Here is an 18,921-nt window from a genome sequence, read left to right as displayed (position 1 = left end):
CAATATTGACATGCTACCTCTCGTACAATATTTTTCTGCATCTCAACTCTGTTTTCTTGCATATATCGCAATGGACCTTTTTCACAATATTGAAATGCTACCTCTCGTACAATATTTTTCTGCATCTCAACTCTGTATTCTTGCATGTATCTTAATGCACCTTTCCTACAATATTGACATGCTACCTCTCGTACAAAATTTCTCTGCATCTCAACTCTGTTTTCTTGCTTGTATCTCAATGGACCTTTCTCACAATATTGACATGCTACCCCTTGTCTTCTTTTTTGAGCTAACTTTTCACAACTACTGACATGTTTTTTTTATTTGATTATTTGAACTATTATTCTCATCTTCTAGTAGTTGCTTTTACGACATTTCGGCCAATTATTCCTCTGGCCTTCGTCAGATTAACCTCGACAGGATAGGAATGTCGAATCCTCCAACTACATCCACAGCAATTTCTGCTTTCAATAGCTGTTGTCATCTCACCACGGTTTGGTCAACTAATTTCTATCCTGTCGAGGTTAACCTGACGAAGTTCAAAGGAATAATTTGCCGAAACATCGTAGAAAACAACAACTAGATGAGGATAATAGTTCAAATTATTTTTAAAAATATATACAATTTACTCATCTGCAAAATATTTCCAAACTATTTCTACTGACGCAGTGTTGTACATTCTCCCTTTCTGCCCACACAGTCACCATGGGACTTTCAACCGTTTTATCAACGTGGTACTTCACATAATTTGTCCTGGGCGTTTACTCCTATTGGCCACATATTAGGTTTCTATCCCAACATTCAAGTTACATTTTGACAACAGTCCACTACCTCTGGTTGATCTCTACTGAATTTACCAAATATTTTCTCATCAATCCACGTGCCTTTTGCTTTTTGTTAATTTATTACATTATTACTAGTTTACTCCATTGCAATTTTTCAAATTTTGACACGCCCTTTATAAGCTTTTACTTACAGTTGCAGATGTAAACTTTCAGACTATTTTCTTCTTTTACGCGTCGTTCTACACATATTAGTCACCGCCCTTCCTCTTTTCTTTTCACATATAACTTACAGACAACACTTTTTGGTATTATTATTATTATTATTATTATTATTATTATTATTATTATTATTATTATTATTATTTTACAAGTCTTCCGAAATACCTGGCATTCTTTGCTTCTTTCGATAACACTTGAAAATCATTAGTTTTTGCAATAGATGTTTGGCATTGATTTCTCTCTGGTACTGGTTTCTTTAGCTTTCCAAACATTTCAGTACTCTCTATTCATTTCCTGTGTAGGCCTGGCTGGTGGTTTTCCTCCACGGCTGTCCATTCTGTTAGACACGTCAAAACCATTTCTCGCGGTACAAATCGGACGATGCCATTACATATGTGTGTATGTGCGTTTCTTTTGTTGGGATAATGGCAGTTTATGAATTTATTCCAGTTTCAGTTATTCTGGATTGTATGTTTAATATTATTATTGGGTTGGTGCAAAAATAATGTTTTTATATATAGTTAAACGTACAACAACGACATTATTTTTGCACCAGCCTATTATTATTATTGTTGTTATTATTATTATTATTATTATTATTATTATTGTTGTTGTTTTTGTTGTTGTTGCTTTTGTTGTTGTTTTTTTGTTTTTTTTTTGTTTTTTTTTGTTTTTTTTTTACTCATTAGTAGTTCTTATCAACGATTGATCATTGACAAAATCAGTCGTGTTCATTTGAGTCTGGGTTGCAACAAGTCTTCCGTAATTTACACTACTGTCTTTTCCGATAACTTCCGATAAGATTTGGAAATGAATTTGCATCATCGCAACAATCGCTTACCCTTGGCTTCTCGCTGACAATGACCATTGGTCATCGCTAAAATTTGGGTGGCAATAATCCTCCCAAGGCTCCAGTCCTCTTCGCACTCAGCCAGTAGAGGTCTGCTTGATGTTTCTTTCCTCGGTCTTTCCATTCTACTAGACCATATTCGACTATTTCGAGTAGTGCCAGTTGGTGCAGTACAATTTTTAAAATTTATTATTATTAATAGAATTATTATTTTCCATACTTCTACGCTCTTAACTTCTTAGTTTCATTCTTTTTTATTAATTATTCTTACCTCCGCTTATTTCTTCCTTAATTCCTTTTTCTATAACTACTAGATTATTACTACTACTAATTGTAATACTTACTCTCCCTCCTGTTTGTTGATGTATTTATATCTTCCTCATCCCCTTCCAATAATAATAATAATAATAATAATAATAATAATAATAATACCCCTTACCTCATAATCGATGTTGTTGTTCTTCATCCTTAATTCACTTCTTTTTTGGTAGTTCATTTTGATATACTTTTCTTGTTAGATTTTGTAAAAAAGGTAAAATAAGTCTTATTTTGGCGCTGTCTTTCTAATTCAATTGTTCTCACACTTTAGTTGCTCTTATCTGATGCCTTCACACATCACTGTTTATTTCACTCAACTGCTTTCCTCGCTTTTTTCTCCCACGTTTGCCTAAACATACAACACTTCAGATAGGGACTCGATCGTATTATCCAGATGCTGATCAAGATCGCCTCTATTAGCATCAGATCATTCGCTTTCTTGACTTCATGTGTCGATTAAGATGCCACAAAACAGGCGACAATTCATGCCCTCAGCGGTTGGTGGCACCCACCAATTTAACTTTTGACATCTTATGTGAATGGCATATATATATATATATATACATATATATATATATATATATATATATATAATTATATATGTATATTAAGACAGAGGAAGAGAGCGCGATATATATATATAAATATATATATATATATATATATATATATATATATATATATATATAACAAATACATATATATACAGATATCCGGGTGTGAATATATATATATATATATATATATATATATATATATATATATATATATGTGTGTGTGTGGGGGGGGTTTGAATATGTATATATTTTCTATACTTTATGTATGCCAATACTTTTTAATAAAAAAAGATCGATGTTTATTTTGATATAACAACGGAACATACCTAAGAAAATAATAATCCTACAAGATTCCAAAATCAAAAATAAGAAACAGACCTTTTTATTCAATTTGATTTTTTAATTGAAATGACGTAACTAACGTAAATTTAAAGCAGGATTATCATCCGTTGAAATTCAATGAAAATTCTTGACTATGCTCGTATATAACTGAAAAAATAAGATAGAGATATTGCCAAATTTTCAACAACGAAAATATGGAAAATACTCCGAAACGTGTATAAAATTAAAACGACTTTTCTCCTAACCATATGTATAACTTTTACGTTAATTACTTACAGTTATTGCTAAAGCATGTTCCTAAGATGTTGTTTTGTTGAATTATTCATATTTTTATTAGTGAATACTTGATCCCACTTTCAAATACTTGATCCCACTAAGAGAGTGGCAAAGTCTTTCACCATAGTGCAATTCACTCCTTTTCCATAATCTCAAATAACCACTTCCCTTTATTAACAGGATAGGGTTTCTGCATGTAGCCGTTTTATTATTTGAATTTCTACATATTAATATTTCTATATAATACATCAGTTTACATATTCATTTAATAACCCCGTTCCTTATTCTTAATGGTTCAATGGAATAATAGTTTAAACCGAACATAACTGTGCACAATATATATTAATACTGCATACATTTACCAATAAGAACAGCAGATCGTAAAAAAGAATACCTTTACTAGCACTAACATTGCGGCTTCGCATAAAAATTACATAAAAATAAACTTTCTTTTTATTAAATTCGCTTCATTTACTCCGATTTCGAAATACATTTATAAAATAATCATTCTTGTTTATAAACATTCACCATACCGTATAAAAGTTCTTATGCTTACATATAGACTTGTTACATATTCATTCGTATAATTTGAAACAAAACCCTATTATTAAACAGTAGCCGGTGCGGTATTCCAAGCGAATCAAAATAATATCTACCGAATCTCTTCATTTCTTCATGAAGTTGATTTTAGGGGATTATAGACAACCTTACAAATTCGCCACTTTGTTTTTGCACTTATACTTGGACAACGTCTATAAAAACACCGAACAATAGAATATAATTTTATTATGTTAGGAGATTAAAATAGGAAATACACAACTTACAGAATCTGGAGCGTGTTACATTTTTGGGATATGATTTTTAGGTTAAATTATTTAGAAAATATCTTTGTTTATTACACTCTTAGGTGAAAGTACAGTCTATGTTTATACAGATAATGAAAAGACTTTCTTTTCTTGATACAATTTTCAAGTTAAATTAATTTTTATGTCATTTGTCTTTTTTACATTGTTAAAAACAGAAAAACACGTTAGAAAGAACTGCTATAAAAAGGCATTTGTTTATTAGGAGTTAGGATTACATGTAATATTTTTTGTGTACAGAAAACCGCTTTAAAATAAGTAAAAACACCGAAAACTTATCCAGGTAAGTAGAAAGTTGCATTTAATAACATTTATTTATTATATATTTTTTTTATTTTTGACCACTTTTTCGTTATGTCCTATTGTTTTCTAAATTAGTAAGTTAAAGTAAAAATTATTTTGAAAAGAACTTCCATCTCATTTTAAAAATGCCTTTCTAAATCAAAACACTATCATTTCAGCACAGTAGGTAATAAACAAAAGATTGATTTTTTTTAAATAGAAATATTTTTGACCGCCAGATGGCTATGTAGTGCTTACTCCTTTTACATTAAATTCATATCGGGAAGTGATCTCTCGTGTCAAATCTGAAATATCTCTTCTTTGCCCATATTTTGAAAGCTGTTGCGACATAATAACCAATAAGATGGTTTTTATTTACTACAGGGGAGGGAAACTGGATTACATAACCAAATTTAACTATTTGTTGCTTTTTATTTTGAAGTTAAATTATTTTTAACAATAGTTGTGCTCATTAAATTAGATTAAAGTACAAATTTACTAATATGCCTCATCTTCTAATGTGCTTAATAATAAAATGGGTCGTCCAAACAGGTAAATTTTCGACGGTATTTTGTGTTTAGTAAATTGTTAAGTGAATGTTTAGAATAGTTAAATATACCCCTATCTTCCCGATGTTAAGGTTAGGTTTTTAAATAGTAACGTTATTAAACCATGGTTCATATTCTGCATAAGTATCTTTTGTTTGTCCAATATAATTGGAATTTAATTGTTTCTATTTATTTGCCTCCTTACAAAACGACATTTTGACGCATAGTCGGTTCTTAATGTGGAAAGCATCGAATTAAGTCCCGAAGGATTTCTAGCTCATTGATCTAGGACAGAATAGACTAAGTGTAGTATCAAAACAGATACTACTCTTTGTTCCAAGAAAAATATCAAGGATGAACCTATTAATAAAATAGTGTCCGACGAGAGGTACACATTACATATAGCAAGAGACAAACATTCTTGTGGAATATTACATTTGACGGACACAATCACGGAAAACAAACAAACAAAAAACTTGTTTCAGAATTTTCTAAATACTGATTCGTTAACAATTCGAATAATTTTTTACGCGATGTCCCGCCTCTATTTCATTTAATGAAGTTTGAACAAAATATATTACACTCACTCGGAACTGAAACGTTATAGATGCTGAAGTAATATTTTATGTTTATCATGAATTCCTACATAAACAATGCGGATGAATTCATTTTTTCAACGATTTAGATTATTTAGATTCGAATCTTCCGAAATGTTCAGTTTTAAATATATAATTTGCCAAACTAGTTTCCTATGTTTTCTAAATATAAAACGTTCATTCCATTATTCATATATTATCCTTTTGGTACATTTCTTAGTAAACAATGCTTATAAACAGCTTCGTAAAATACGCACAAAAGTATTGCGTAACTGATTCTATTACAAGCATTGGAGTCTCCTAGTGGTTACTTAACACAAAAGAACATAATTTTATGAATTTACTAAATTCAAATAAAAATTACTACGAAGATAAGGCTGATAAATAACATTTTAGGATGTTTACATGCAAGCACATATAAAATAAGTTTAAACATATATTCATTAAAAAATAATCACGTAATATTTTTAGTGGGTATTTTTTTTTTTAAATCTCTTGGCAACACAAGGAAACGGGGCCGACTAGTAAAATATCATTTACGGAAGTTTTTCCGAAAAAGTACGATTTTCCGCCAAATTATATTGCAATGGCCAAATAAGTGAGTCCGACGGATTTCAGCCAATAAAACCAATACAAATGTTGAACCAATAAATGAGGACTGAAACTTGAGTCTCGGCATCAAAAGCAGAGAAGGTGACATTTTTCATAGACTTCGTCAGAGATTGACTTCCATAGAGGACCGCCATGTTTGACTGGCGGTATTTCTAGTCGGAGACAAATGTCGGCGATCGAAACAAGTTGAATTGCTTTGGATTGGCTCGAAACTTCCACATTTCTTTGATGCTTGTTCCGTTGCCCGGAAATGTCAGTTCCCCCATGATTTGCATTGGCCGGAAATAAGTGCAGTTGGCTTTCAGCTTTAGCTTATGAGTTCGCTGTAATAATTTTGATTCATACAGAATAAAGCTGAGAGCCCGCGAGAAAAATGAAAGATATAGATATCGGATTGAATTTATTCAGGAAACTCCCACTTGATCTTCCTTCAATTTGTCAGAATATGGTGATTGTATTTACATCAGGGCTTCTGACGGATACACTAGAGGATATTTAGGCAGAGAATGTGTATGGATGTGAATGATGGGGTAGGAGAAGGAGGAGTTCACTAGTGAAAAGGAAATGGAACGATAGGGGAAGATATTGATCAAGTACAGTCAAAGAGTTCATACTGGGCATTTCAATAGATTCCGTTCGTTAGTTTCCACAAAGGAAGCAGAATATACGCATTTGTAATATTCAGAGACAATCGGTTTATAATATCTCATTATAATAGTCCCTATTGTTTTAATTAATATTTCACATCTCAAAACAATCCAATACGTCTTCTATATATAAAGTATAACACAATATGTTGTATATGTGTGCCAATTATTTATATAAATCTGCATATATATATATATATACATATATATATATATTTATATATACATATATGTATATTTATATATATTATATATATGCATATATATTATATATGCATATATATATTTATATATATATTATATATATGCATATATATAAATATATATATATGCATATATATATATTTACATATATTATATATATGCATATATATATTATATATATGCATATATATATTATATATATGCATATATATAATATATACATGGTGTTTCAAAAGTCTTGGGAACATAACGATTTTTAATAACTTGTAATGTTCCCAAGACTTTTGAAAACCCTGTATATGCATATATATATTATAAATATGCATATATATATATATATATATATGCATATATATATATGCATATATATATGTGAAAAGTTCCTACTGAGTTGAAATAAATTCATAATGATAATATAATTTTGGTTGGTTTTATCTTTTAACTAAATATATTTGTCAAATTTTACTTGACAAAACACCATGTCAGTTAATAGTATTAATTCTTCCAATCACTCCCTCTGCTATTCATGCATTAACTAAATATTATAACAAGAAACTCAAAAAGAAATACAAAATACACCCAAGCATTGTGTATTTTATTTTTGCCTTGTTCGATTTTGTGCAGATCTAGCACCGTGAAAAGCTTCAAACTGAAATGCAACATCTGATGATCATAATATGATCATAATATTTAAATTACGAACATAATAATATATTAACCCAAAGGAGTTAGTTAATTTCTAAATGCAAACAAAATGTTAAGTTAAAAATAACGAACCGCTTAAGACATTCGAGTATCCCTATCATCAGAATTTAAAACTACCAAAAATATTATTAGTTTACTAACTTTCTTGAAAATTCTGTAGAATTTCAGAACTGCATCAAATCATGTCATTCTTCGCAATCTAATGAAAACTTTTAATCATACAATGGTGTAAACCATAGATTACTTAGGCTAGCATTATTAGTAATATAATTAACTCTCAATTATAGACATTAAGTATTACTAATAACTTATGGACCGAGGAGTCAAATATAGGATTGCCACATGCATATACACTAGTTATATGTAGAGACATGTCGATAGATATGATTTAATATATAGAGTAACACAAATCACATAATAATGATGTGCATGAAGACAGTAATACATATATGCAATTAGTTATTTAGAGCTAAGACAACAGCATATTCTTTTCATTGTTTTGACTCTCGAGTGTGTATGTGTTGATATCTTATATGCTTTTAGATAGGGCGATGTGGTTCTCGGTTGATTAACTGTGTCTAAATGTGTCGGATATATACTTAAGAGTCAAAACAATGAAACTAATATTCTGTTGTCATAGCCCTAGTTATTACTTATGAACAATAAATAATATATAAAATGTAACTAAAGTTACCAATTGGTGGAGATATATTGCAATTTATGTGTCTCACCTGGCATTCCTTGACTATGCTGCATAATCACATTAACACACCACTTATCATTAAATCACTCAAGTTGAGCAACGTTGTGTCTGGTTAGTGACATATGTGTTATGTTGTTCCTATTTACTATGCCCCCCCCCCACGGGACAGAGTTAGACACCAGGGTCGTTTTTTAACGTGGAGAAAAGGTACAAAAATAAAAATTGTCTCAGTCATGAAGGATTTCTCCTCCACCGAAAGAGAACAAGAAATAGAAGTGCAGCATCTGAAGAACAGATGGTATTTATTTGCTCCCCCACTGAGCAAATTAGGCACAAGGCCGTTTTTAATGTGAGGTAAAAACCAGCTCCCCTAAAAGTAGGCAAAAAGGGGGCACTCTGGTTACCAAAAATAATAATTGTCCCAGTATAGAGGGTTTCCCCTCCATTGACTGGTACAAATTATCTTAAGTGCAGCATCTGCAGGAACAGATACTACACTTTGATCTTGGCCCGAAGGCCAAGAATCGATATGTGTTATGTTGTTAGTCTACCGGAAAACACTAGAAACTATTAAAATGGTCGATTATTATGATGAAATTATAATAGTCGATCATTTTAATAGTTTCCGTGTTTTCTGGCAGACTAACAATATAACATATGGGCGTAAGATGTAGGAGAACGTCGACATTTCTTTGCAAAAACTGACCCGCCAAGTAAACAACAACAAAAAAAAACATCGTCATCACATCTGAAAGGGATATACATGCGACTTGGAACCGCTTGTGCATTTGATATTCCCATGAAACTTCTTCTTTCCTAAGGTGAGTGTAGCTTCGGTACGATAACTAACATTACAAATCCTATATATTAAAGGCTACTTTTAAGCGTAACATTCATATATGTTTTTGGTCCTGGATATGACCTTAAAATATATCCGATGGTGAGGTCCCAGCTTGAGGTCTTTGGGGAGTGTGGAATCACCCTTTAATTGATATTGCTCCCAGGTTCATATTGAAATCCAATGCTAAATATTGAACAAAGCTTTTATAATTGAAATTCGATTTCTTCGTGAATTAATGTGATATACATACATTACACTTCTATTGTCCTAATCTCTTACACATACACACACACATCATGTATATCAATTTAATTTATGATGTCATAATCTCTTTATATATAAAGTGATTATTAAAATATAAATTAAATTTATATACATGTGATTGATTCATGAATATATATATATATATATATATATATATATATATATATATCCGTAAGAATGGTCACTTCATGTATTGATAATTGCAAAAGCATGAAATACTAGTGTCTGTAGGTATAAATAATAATAATAATAATAATAATAATAATAATAATAATAATAATAATAAAACAGACATATATATATATATATATATATATATATATACTAGCAAAAGTACCCGTCATTGACTGGGTTCAGAAACAGCCTACAGAAAATGGACTCTGATTTATGAAAGTATGATAGATTATGAAAAAGAAGGGTTGTAAAGAGATAGCTTCGAATATGGGGGTATCAAAACCAAAGCAAAATATGATGAAAGTAAAAATAAAATAGATAAACCCCATAATTTATTATACAATACCTGTTCACACTGAACACTTCTCACAATATTCTGTGGATCTATATTAAAAAACCTTGTTAAACTTTGTGACATATTTCCATTCTATGGAGGTCAGGCGCGAACGAACACCCCATAATTTTATTATACGATATTTCTTCCAACTGAAACATAATTATCAAAGTATACTTACGCAGATAGATATGAAAAGTCTTTATTAAAGTTTGTGCCTATTTCCGTTCTATAGAGGCCACGCGCGAACGCAGACCCCACAATTTTATTTTACTATCCCTATTTAAGTTAAAACATTCTTATCAAAGTACATCTATATCAAAAACACTTGTAAACGTTTTTTTTAATTTTGAAACTGTTTATTTCCATACTTTGTGGACCAGGCGCGTATGCAGACCCCACAATTTTAATGAATCATCATTATGCCAGATCAAACATACCCATAGCTGTGTCTCGATACATCTTCTATCATTACATGTGATCAGTTTTCTATAATAGTCAACCAAATAGGAGCCTATTCGTGACCAGACACACACACAGACGTTCAGCTTTATATTATATTATATTATATTATATATATATATATATATATATATATATATATATATATATATAAATGTAAAGTTGGTTCGTTCTAAAGAAATAAAACCATGTTTATACGTTACCAATTTATTTGAAATTTTCAGACAACCAATTTTTAGAGTCGAGGTATGTTTTTATATTATTAAAATAAATTTACCTAATTAAAATTAAAACATTAAATAAAATAAATATATTTATTTATCGGTTCTGCGAATCTGTTCTGTTGATAAAACTGAACTTCCGGTTCGATTCATTTCACAGCCACGATTTGACGAAAGGTTTAATTTTCTGTTAACTCGATAAGTAAAAAAACAAAAACAAAAAAAAAACATATTTCATTTGTTTATCTTCCAAATTTTTTAATTTACACATCTTTTCTTTATTATATAAGGCCAAAAAAAAAAAGAAGTTTGTTGCTTGCTTTTGAGGGTTTTTTTTCTATATAAGATTACTCATGCAGAGAGTGATCCGTGCTGAAATAATGTTATTATTTAAAAAGTCATTCTTAACATGGGGAGGTAAGGATGTTTTGTACCTATTCTGTACTTTAACCTTACAGTTGAATAAATAAAAAAAAATCGTAAAACGTTATTTAAACGTTGAAATATGATTTAAAAAATAGCGCGACTCTCTGCATTAGCACCATTTTTATTTATTGTTGTTGTTTCACGAATTTTCGGCCAACTATTCCTCTGGCCTTCATGAAAAGAAGTCCTTTTATAAATGTTCAGTAACTTTTTCCTTTTATTATTATTAAAGAGTAAAACTTTTCTTATTCATGAAAGGAGTTAAGCCTACGTAAATAAATAAATGTTTGTACACGTGACAAATTATCAATAAATGGTTTAGTTACTTTTTTTAAAAAATGTTTGTAAAAGTGCGAAAGGCGACGTTACGTTGTACAAACATTACTCCCATGCTTTATTTCTATACTTATAGGTTTTTGGAATTTTTTTTCACTGGATTATTATTGATTGGACACTAATTAAACAGATTATAAAAAAAAAATGTAAAAAAATCATTATTTCGACATTTGAAAGTGCTGTGCTCACTTTTTAGTTACAACGTTCTGATAAATCAGTCACCCATTTTGTAAGCAATAAAAACGCGGTATATCAAAACCATAGAAAGTAAAAATAATGAGTCTCTACCGCATTTGTAAGTCAGAAATATATTTGTTTCTCAAAGAAAAAAAATAGAGAGAACAGGACTTTTTTTAATTGTTTTCATGAAAATAAAGTTTCGAGATTTTTATTTTTTTTTTACTTATCATAACAACAAAAAAAAAACACACAGTTTGTGTGTGTGTGTTTTTTTTAATTGTTTTTGTGAAAGGTGAGTTTTTTTTTCAAAACTTTTGTTTTGTTTCTTTTTAATTTTTTAAAAGTATTATAAATTTCACTAACATGCTGGAGAAATGTTTAATAATTTGGTATTTTTTTAGATTAGGTCCACCTCCACAATTTTCCTTTCAATGACGACATTTATAGGTTTCCGAGTATGCTGAACACGCAAATTGCATTGAAATTTTGCGGAAATAAATAGTTGTATTATGCATTGTATTCTTCGGCGGCCATCTTTTTACGTGCACACGCGCCATAAACAAATACACACACGTAAAAAAGATGGCCGCCAAAGATTACAATGCATAATACAACTTTTTATATCTTGATAACTACTTATTTCTGCAAAATTTCGATGCGATTTTCGTATTCAGCATAGTCGAAAACCATTTCAAGTCGTCATTTAAAAGAAAATTGAGGAGGTGGAGTGGACCTAATCTAAAACTTTACCAATAATTTTTAATCCCGTACGCCTCCCGATACATTGCTTCGTCAACATGCGACCATTTTATATCTCCCGAAGACACTTCCGTATTTAGAAAAAAAAAAATAAATAAAAAGTGACCGATTTACCAGAACGTGGTAACTAAAAAGTGAGTATCCCTTTCAAATGTTGAAATGATTTTTTTTTTCAATTTTTTTTCATAATCTGGTTAGTGTTCAATCAATAATAATCCAGTGAAAAAATTTCAAAAAACCTATCAGTATAGAAACTCCACCACGTAAGTAAAACAATAAAAAATGTTACGTGCGCATGCGTAGCAGTATCAGAATTTTTGTAGGAATTTTTGACACCCCTAACACGAAACTGCGAATACAATATAAACATCTCGGAATTTCTCTGTTAAAAGTGGGTTATTTATTTTATTTATGGATTATACTTCCAAAATAAACTATTACAGTGGTTTTAAAAGTAATAGAAATATATTTTTTTTAAAACATTAATGAATTTTCCGAACTCAATATTTTTCAATTTTTAAACTCAATAGTTTTCAATTTTTAAATTTTAAAAATCTATAAAAAATTTTCTATTGATTCTATTTTTACGATATTTTCAGGGTCAATGTGAAATTTTATGTTCTTTCCAATAAATCGAATATAATATTTTAGACAAACGTTTTTTTTTTAAATTCACGACCCCCCCATACCAATTTTTAAGTGTCTATTAAAAAGTAAATACTTAATTTAGTAACCCGAAAGTAAATATTTAATTTACTCACAAATTGAAGAGAAAAGGTCAATACATAATATATTCAAATTAAAAAAAAAAAAAACATAGTGTTCTTTTAGAATTTTACCTGTAAAGTTTGAAGTTTAAAACCTTTTTTTAAACCACGTTATTTGTTTTTTCTTTTTTTTTTAATGGAACCTTGGTCCTTGCTCCTTTAATTGACAAAAAAATTAGGGCTTGAATTACATTTTTCGAGGAGTTATAAGCTTGGAAAGACAAAGGGTCGAATAATTCACGCCCCCCATTTTGTAAATGTCTAATAATAATTAATTTAGAACCCGATAAGTACATAATTATTTACTCACAAATTGAAGAGAAAAGGTCAATACATAACATAATATATTCAAATTTAAAACAAAAAAAACATAGTGTTCTTTTAGAATTTTACCTGTAAAGTCCGAAGTTTAAAACCTTTTTAAAAAAAACACGTTTTTTTTAATTTATTTTTTTAATGAAATCTTGGTCCTTGCTCCTTTAATTGAAAAAAAAATTAGGGCTTGAATTGCATTTTTCGAGGAGTTATAAGCTTGGAAAGATGGGGTGGAATTATTCGCTATTTTCACGAAATTTCTGACACTGCTACTAGGGGGGTACTAAGGGAACGACCATTAAATAATTCTGCGGGTCGCCATGGAACTCAACGCCCAAGAAGTATCAAAATAATTTTCATGATCTGAAGAAATTTTTTTTCCGAAAAGTGGGTGATCACTTTTCCATCTAAATTTAACTTAAAATGAGCACCCACTTTCTGGCCACCTAAGGAAGGGGCATTTATTTTCGTGTTTATTGGCTTAAAGGTTTTTTTTACAAGGCAGTTTGGTACGCGAATGCATATTTAACAGTTTTCGTTTATGCTCACGCATAGCATAAACAAAGGCTACGTCTGTGAAATGGAAAATAGTCCCAGAGTTCAGGGGTTAATACCATGCAAAAGAAATCAAACAAAAGGACTTTTAAGCCAAGAAACACACAGAAAGAAAAAAAATAGCATCCATTTTTTTTCTATCGAATTCATTTGCTGTTTTTATTGAAAACTATTTCCCCCCGGATTTTTGATATAATTTTCCATTAAGGGCTGTGTGTCTCACGTTCGTAAATAACAACATTTTTTTTGTAGATTTTTGTGTGTTAAAAACGAATCTGCAAACCGTTTCCGTCACAAAAAAATAGTTTTTATGATATGAAGAAATTACTTTTTCGAAAAAGTGGCGATCACTTTTCCATGTAAATTTAACTTAAAATGAGCACCCACTTTCTAGCCACCTGAGAGAGGGGGGATTTTTTCCCATGTTTATTGGCTAAACAGCTTTCGTTTATGCTTACGCATAGCGTAAACGAAGGCTACGACTGTTAAATGGAAAATAGTTCCAGAGTTCAGGGGTTATTACCATGCAAAAGAAATCAAACAAAAAACTTTTTAGCCAAGAAACAGAAAAATGCCCCTCTCTCAGGTGGCCAGAAAGTGGGTGCTCATTCTAAGTTAAATTTACATTGAAAAGTGATCACCCACTTTTCGAAAAAGTAATTTCATGAATGTCATGAAAACTTTTTTTTTGCTACGTAAACGGTTTGCAGATTCGTTTTTAGCACACCGAAATCTACAATAAAATATTTCGTTATATATGAACGTGAAACGGGCCTTAAAGTAAAATAATACCGGATTTTTTTGAGCAGATTTGCCGTTTAGTTGTACAAATATCCTCACACCAGGTAATCACTAAAAGGGATTTTTAAAAGTCGTCACCTGTATCGAGCAAAAGTTTAAAACCACCGATTATATGCCAGCCTACATCATGGTAACATATATTGAGTGAGTTCCTAACAGTATTTTTAGTTTAAACTCATTTTCCCAAAATTTCCCCAAACTTAACATGTTCGATACAGTCTGCCGCCATTTTTATTTTTCAGATATACCGATAAACATTGAATGTTTTTGAACCGATTATACATTACATAAAAACACTAAAATCTTATCCAGTTAGGTAGAACACTTACTTTTCTTGCCTTTGATAACATTTATTTGTTATATATTTATTTTTTGACAACTTCTTTGTATCTGTGTTTAGTAATATAAACCCTTTTCATTTAATGTAACGTTTAGTCGGCTCGAAAAACAGTGTTTATTGGTGTATTTGAAAGCTACAAATGGTGGTGGACACTGTTGATTACTTTAAGTTAGAGAAAGTGAGTTAAAACTAAAAAAACTATACAAAATACTGTCAGAAACCTATCCATTATGCCAGCCTATGTTATGGTAACATATGTTCGGTGAGTTTCAGACACTATTTTGTATAGTTTTTAGTTTTCAACTTACTTTCCCAAACTTAACGTATTCAACAGAATTCGCGACCATTTCTGTTTTTTGAGCCAATTAAACATTTTACATTACATAAAAAACATTAAACAATTATCCAATTAGGTAGAAACGTAAATTACCTTACCTTTGCTTTCATTTATTTGTTTTTGGACGACTTTTTCGAATCTGTGTATAGTAACCCCCTCCCCCCACCATCAACCAAATATTAATTACTAAATCACATTTTTTAAAACAAAAAAAAAGCATTTAGCGTTTCAACATTTTTGCTACGTTCGGCTTCATCCACTGATTGTTGGTCAAGTCCAAAACATGAATGATTGACAGAAACTCTCGAGGATCCAGATCAAATTCTGCAAGAGCACCATTTTTTTCAGTTTCGCCTTCTTTTTCACTTTTTGCAGTGGATTGCTGTACTAATATAAGAAACATGCATTTTCTCTTTTATTAAATTTTTCCATTACACCAAATTGAGCTACTGCAACGCGGGGCAGGGTACAGCTAGTATATATATATATATATATATATATATATATATATATATATATATATATATATATTGCGTCGGCTCCCATTCGTGTCCGAGTATTCTTCTTCTCCTAAAAGTACACGGTCCCATGGTGCGATGCACCTCTCCACGTCTTCCTGTTCCTGACAAGTACCTCCCCATGAGGACAAGTCATGTTTGTTAGAGCCAGAGTGAGCTTTAGTTGCTTTTTGTAGTGCATTTTTGGGTCTCCTTTTGGTCTCGTACCCGGGGCCAATTCTCCAAATAGCATTTTCTTGAAGAGCCTTGAATTATTCAGACTTTTGACGTGTCCTACCCAGCGGAGGCGGTGGTAGATTATGGTGGTCAACGCTAGTTACTAAGGCCCGTTCTAGAAATTTAATATTGGTGGTGTGACTCTCCCAAGGAGTTTTCAAAATTTTAGTTTGTTGGAAACGTTCCAGATTTTGTTTTTTATCGCTTCTATACAGCATCCATGTCTCACATGCGTACAGGGGCGCTGAGAGGACTACTATTCGGAATGCTATTATTTTGGTGGATATCGTGGTTATTGAATACGCGGCAGTTTGGTCGATTAAAAGTGGAGTGAACTGTCTTAATCCTGTTCTCCACGATCTTTTTGCATGTGGAAGCAGATGATAGAATGCTCCCTAAGTAGGAAAACTCGTCTAATACGTCTAATGGTAGCTTGTTTGCTGTGGTGTTAAAGTTGGTGAGCATCAGTTCTGGTGGATGTTGGACGAAGGTCTTAGTCTTGTCGGTGTTGACCTGCATCCCAAACATTCGTAGACAGAGTTGTACGCGTCTACTAACGCTGCTGTCTGACCTGAAGTAGCATTGTTGTCAACATACTGCAGTTCTCGCACTGCACACAAGGTCGTCTTGGTTCTGGCGCGGAATTGGGCTAGATTGACAACGCCTCCATCAATACGGAACTGTAGGTCGATGGAAGGTGTGTCTAGAGGAATCTTGTTGAACATTGCCGCCGTGTAGAGCGATAAAACACTTATAGAATCTAGAACACAAACCTACTTCACGCCACCGTTGATGGGGAATGAGACTGAGAGAGAGAGAGAGAGAGAGAGAGAGAGAGAGAGAGAGAGAGAGAGAAAGAGAGAGAGATCTGATGGCAAACTCCTCCGACTATTTCGTCATGGAGGGCACGCACTAGTTTGACGAAGTCGGATGGACAACCATATCCAATGAAAACAGCTCACATGGTACTTTGTCGAAAGCCTTTTTCAGATTCCAAGTGTTTAAAATGATGGGTTTTTCTCGTGTAGTTGTCGCGCACAGAAGATCATATCTATGGACGCGCGGGGAGGTCTAAAGTCGTAATGGGACTCTGGTTTTCTGCGAGGATGATGAGACGGTTATGGGGAATCTGAGCGAATATATATATATATATATATATATATATATATATATATATATGTATATATATATGTATGCATATATATATGTATATATATATATGTATGTATATATATGCATATATATGTATATATATATGTATGTATATATATATATGTATATATATGTATGTATATATATATGTATATATATATATGTATATATATATGTATATATATGTATATATATGTATATATATGTATGTATATATATGTATGTATATATGTATATATATATGTATGTATATATGTATATATATATGTATGTATATATGTATATATATGTATGTATATATATATATATATATATATATATATATATATATATATATATATATATATATATATATATATATAATCCTATCGCGTTTACTGCTATTTAGTCTAATTGCCATTTTTAAGCATTTGGTAGTTTACTCAAAGTCTACTAATATTGAGGTGTATCTGTTGACAAGGCATGTCTAAATGACAAACCTGCTATATAAAATACACTAGCTTGGATGGTTTGTCCAGGTTTTTTTGGGGGGGGGTGCTGAGCAAAACAAAAACAAAAAATGGTAGTAAGCAGACAGGTTCGAATCCGTACCGCGAAAAAGGAAAAGAACGTAAAAAGTGACGTCTTTTCCGTTGCGTCCATCGCTAAACCGGAAGTGGCGAAGGTTTAAACTTAGGCTAGTCAACCGAAAAGAGGAGATGATTTTCGAAAATATTGGCGAAAAAAGCGACCTTTCCTTGTAGAAAAGTGCCCAGTTGAGAGTGAAGGAATTGATATCATTAGCCAATTTTTCGATATTTGTCGCCCAAGGCTCAAAATGACACCGATCTCGCAAAACTTCGTCGCCGTTGTCGAAAATTTGAGACATACATAGACATACATACATTTAAACAAGCAAGTGAGATTTATATAATAGATGGACAAACTTATACTTAAGTTTGAAGCATTGTGATAGTAGCATCTAAGATGAGAATAGTCGTCTGAATAAGCGAAATAATACAAAAGTGATCAATTTTGTTTATAAGTTTCGGTTACTAAAGTAGACCCGCATTATTACTTCCTCACTAGGGATGTCACACAAGCCATCATTAAATATTTATCTTTATCTCTAGTTAGGAGTAGGATAGAAAATTTTCAGCATATGAGACCAACGATGACAGTGACACCCATTATTCCCACACTTTTGAATGGCCTTGTACCGAAATGTTTCCTTATGTATTTTTATATTTTGCGCAAATAAACATTTCAAAGATTTCTATTTGAGAAAAACTTTGGTGTTCTGTGGAGTCTGAGTGGCAACAATTCTCCCCAGTACTCAGTACCTCTTTCGATAACCTTTGCAGATAAATTTGCGTTATCGCAACAGCCACTTACTATTGATTTCTTGTTGGCAGCGTTCATTGATGTATACTTGAA

The 18,921-nt window shown here is 31.4% G+C and overlaps 1 pseudogene; it reads right to left on the bottom strand.

Moving 5' to 3' along the window:
* Nucleotides 1–8,889: 8,889 nt before the first annotated feature.
* LOC145265461 (U2 spliceosomal RNA) lies at nucleotides 8,890–9,036 on the bottom strand (annotated as a pseudogene).
* Between the last annotated feature and the right edge of the window lie 9,885 nt (nucleotides 9,037–18,921).

Source organism: Euprymna scolopes, chromosome 3, assembly GCF_053919585.1.
Source record: "Euprymna scolopes isolate OS-2025 chromosome 3, ASM5391958v1, whole genome shotgun sequence".
In the NCBI taxonomy this organism is placed as follows: Eukaryota; Metazoa; Mollusca; class Cephalopoda; order Sepiida; family Sepiolidae; genus Euprymna; species Euprymna scolopes.
Note: the sequence above shows the minus strand (reverse complement) of the source record. Positions and strands in the feature narration are given on the sequence as shown.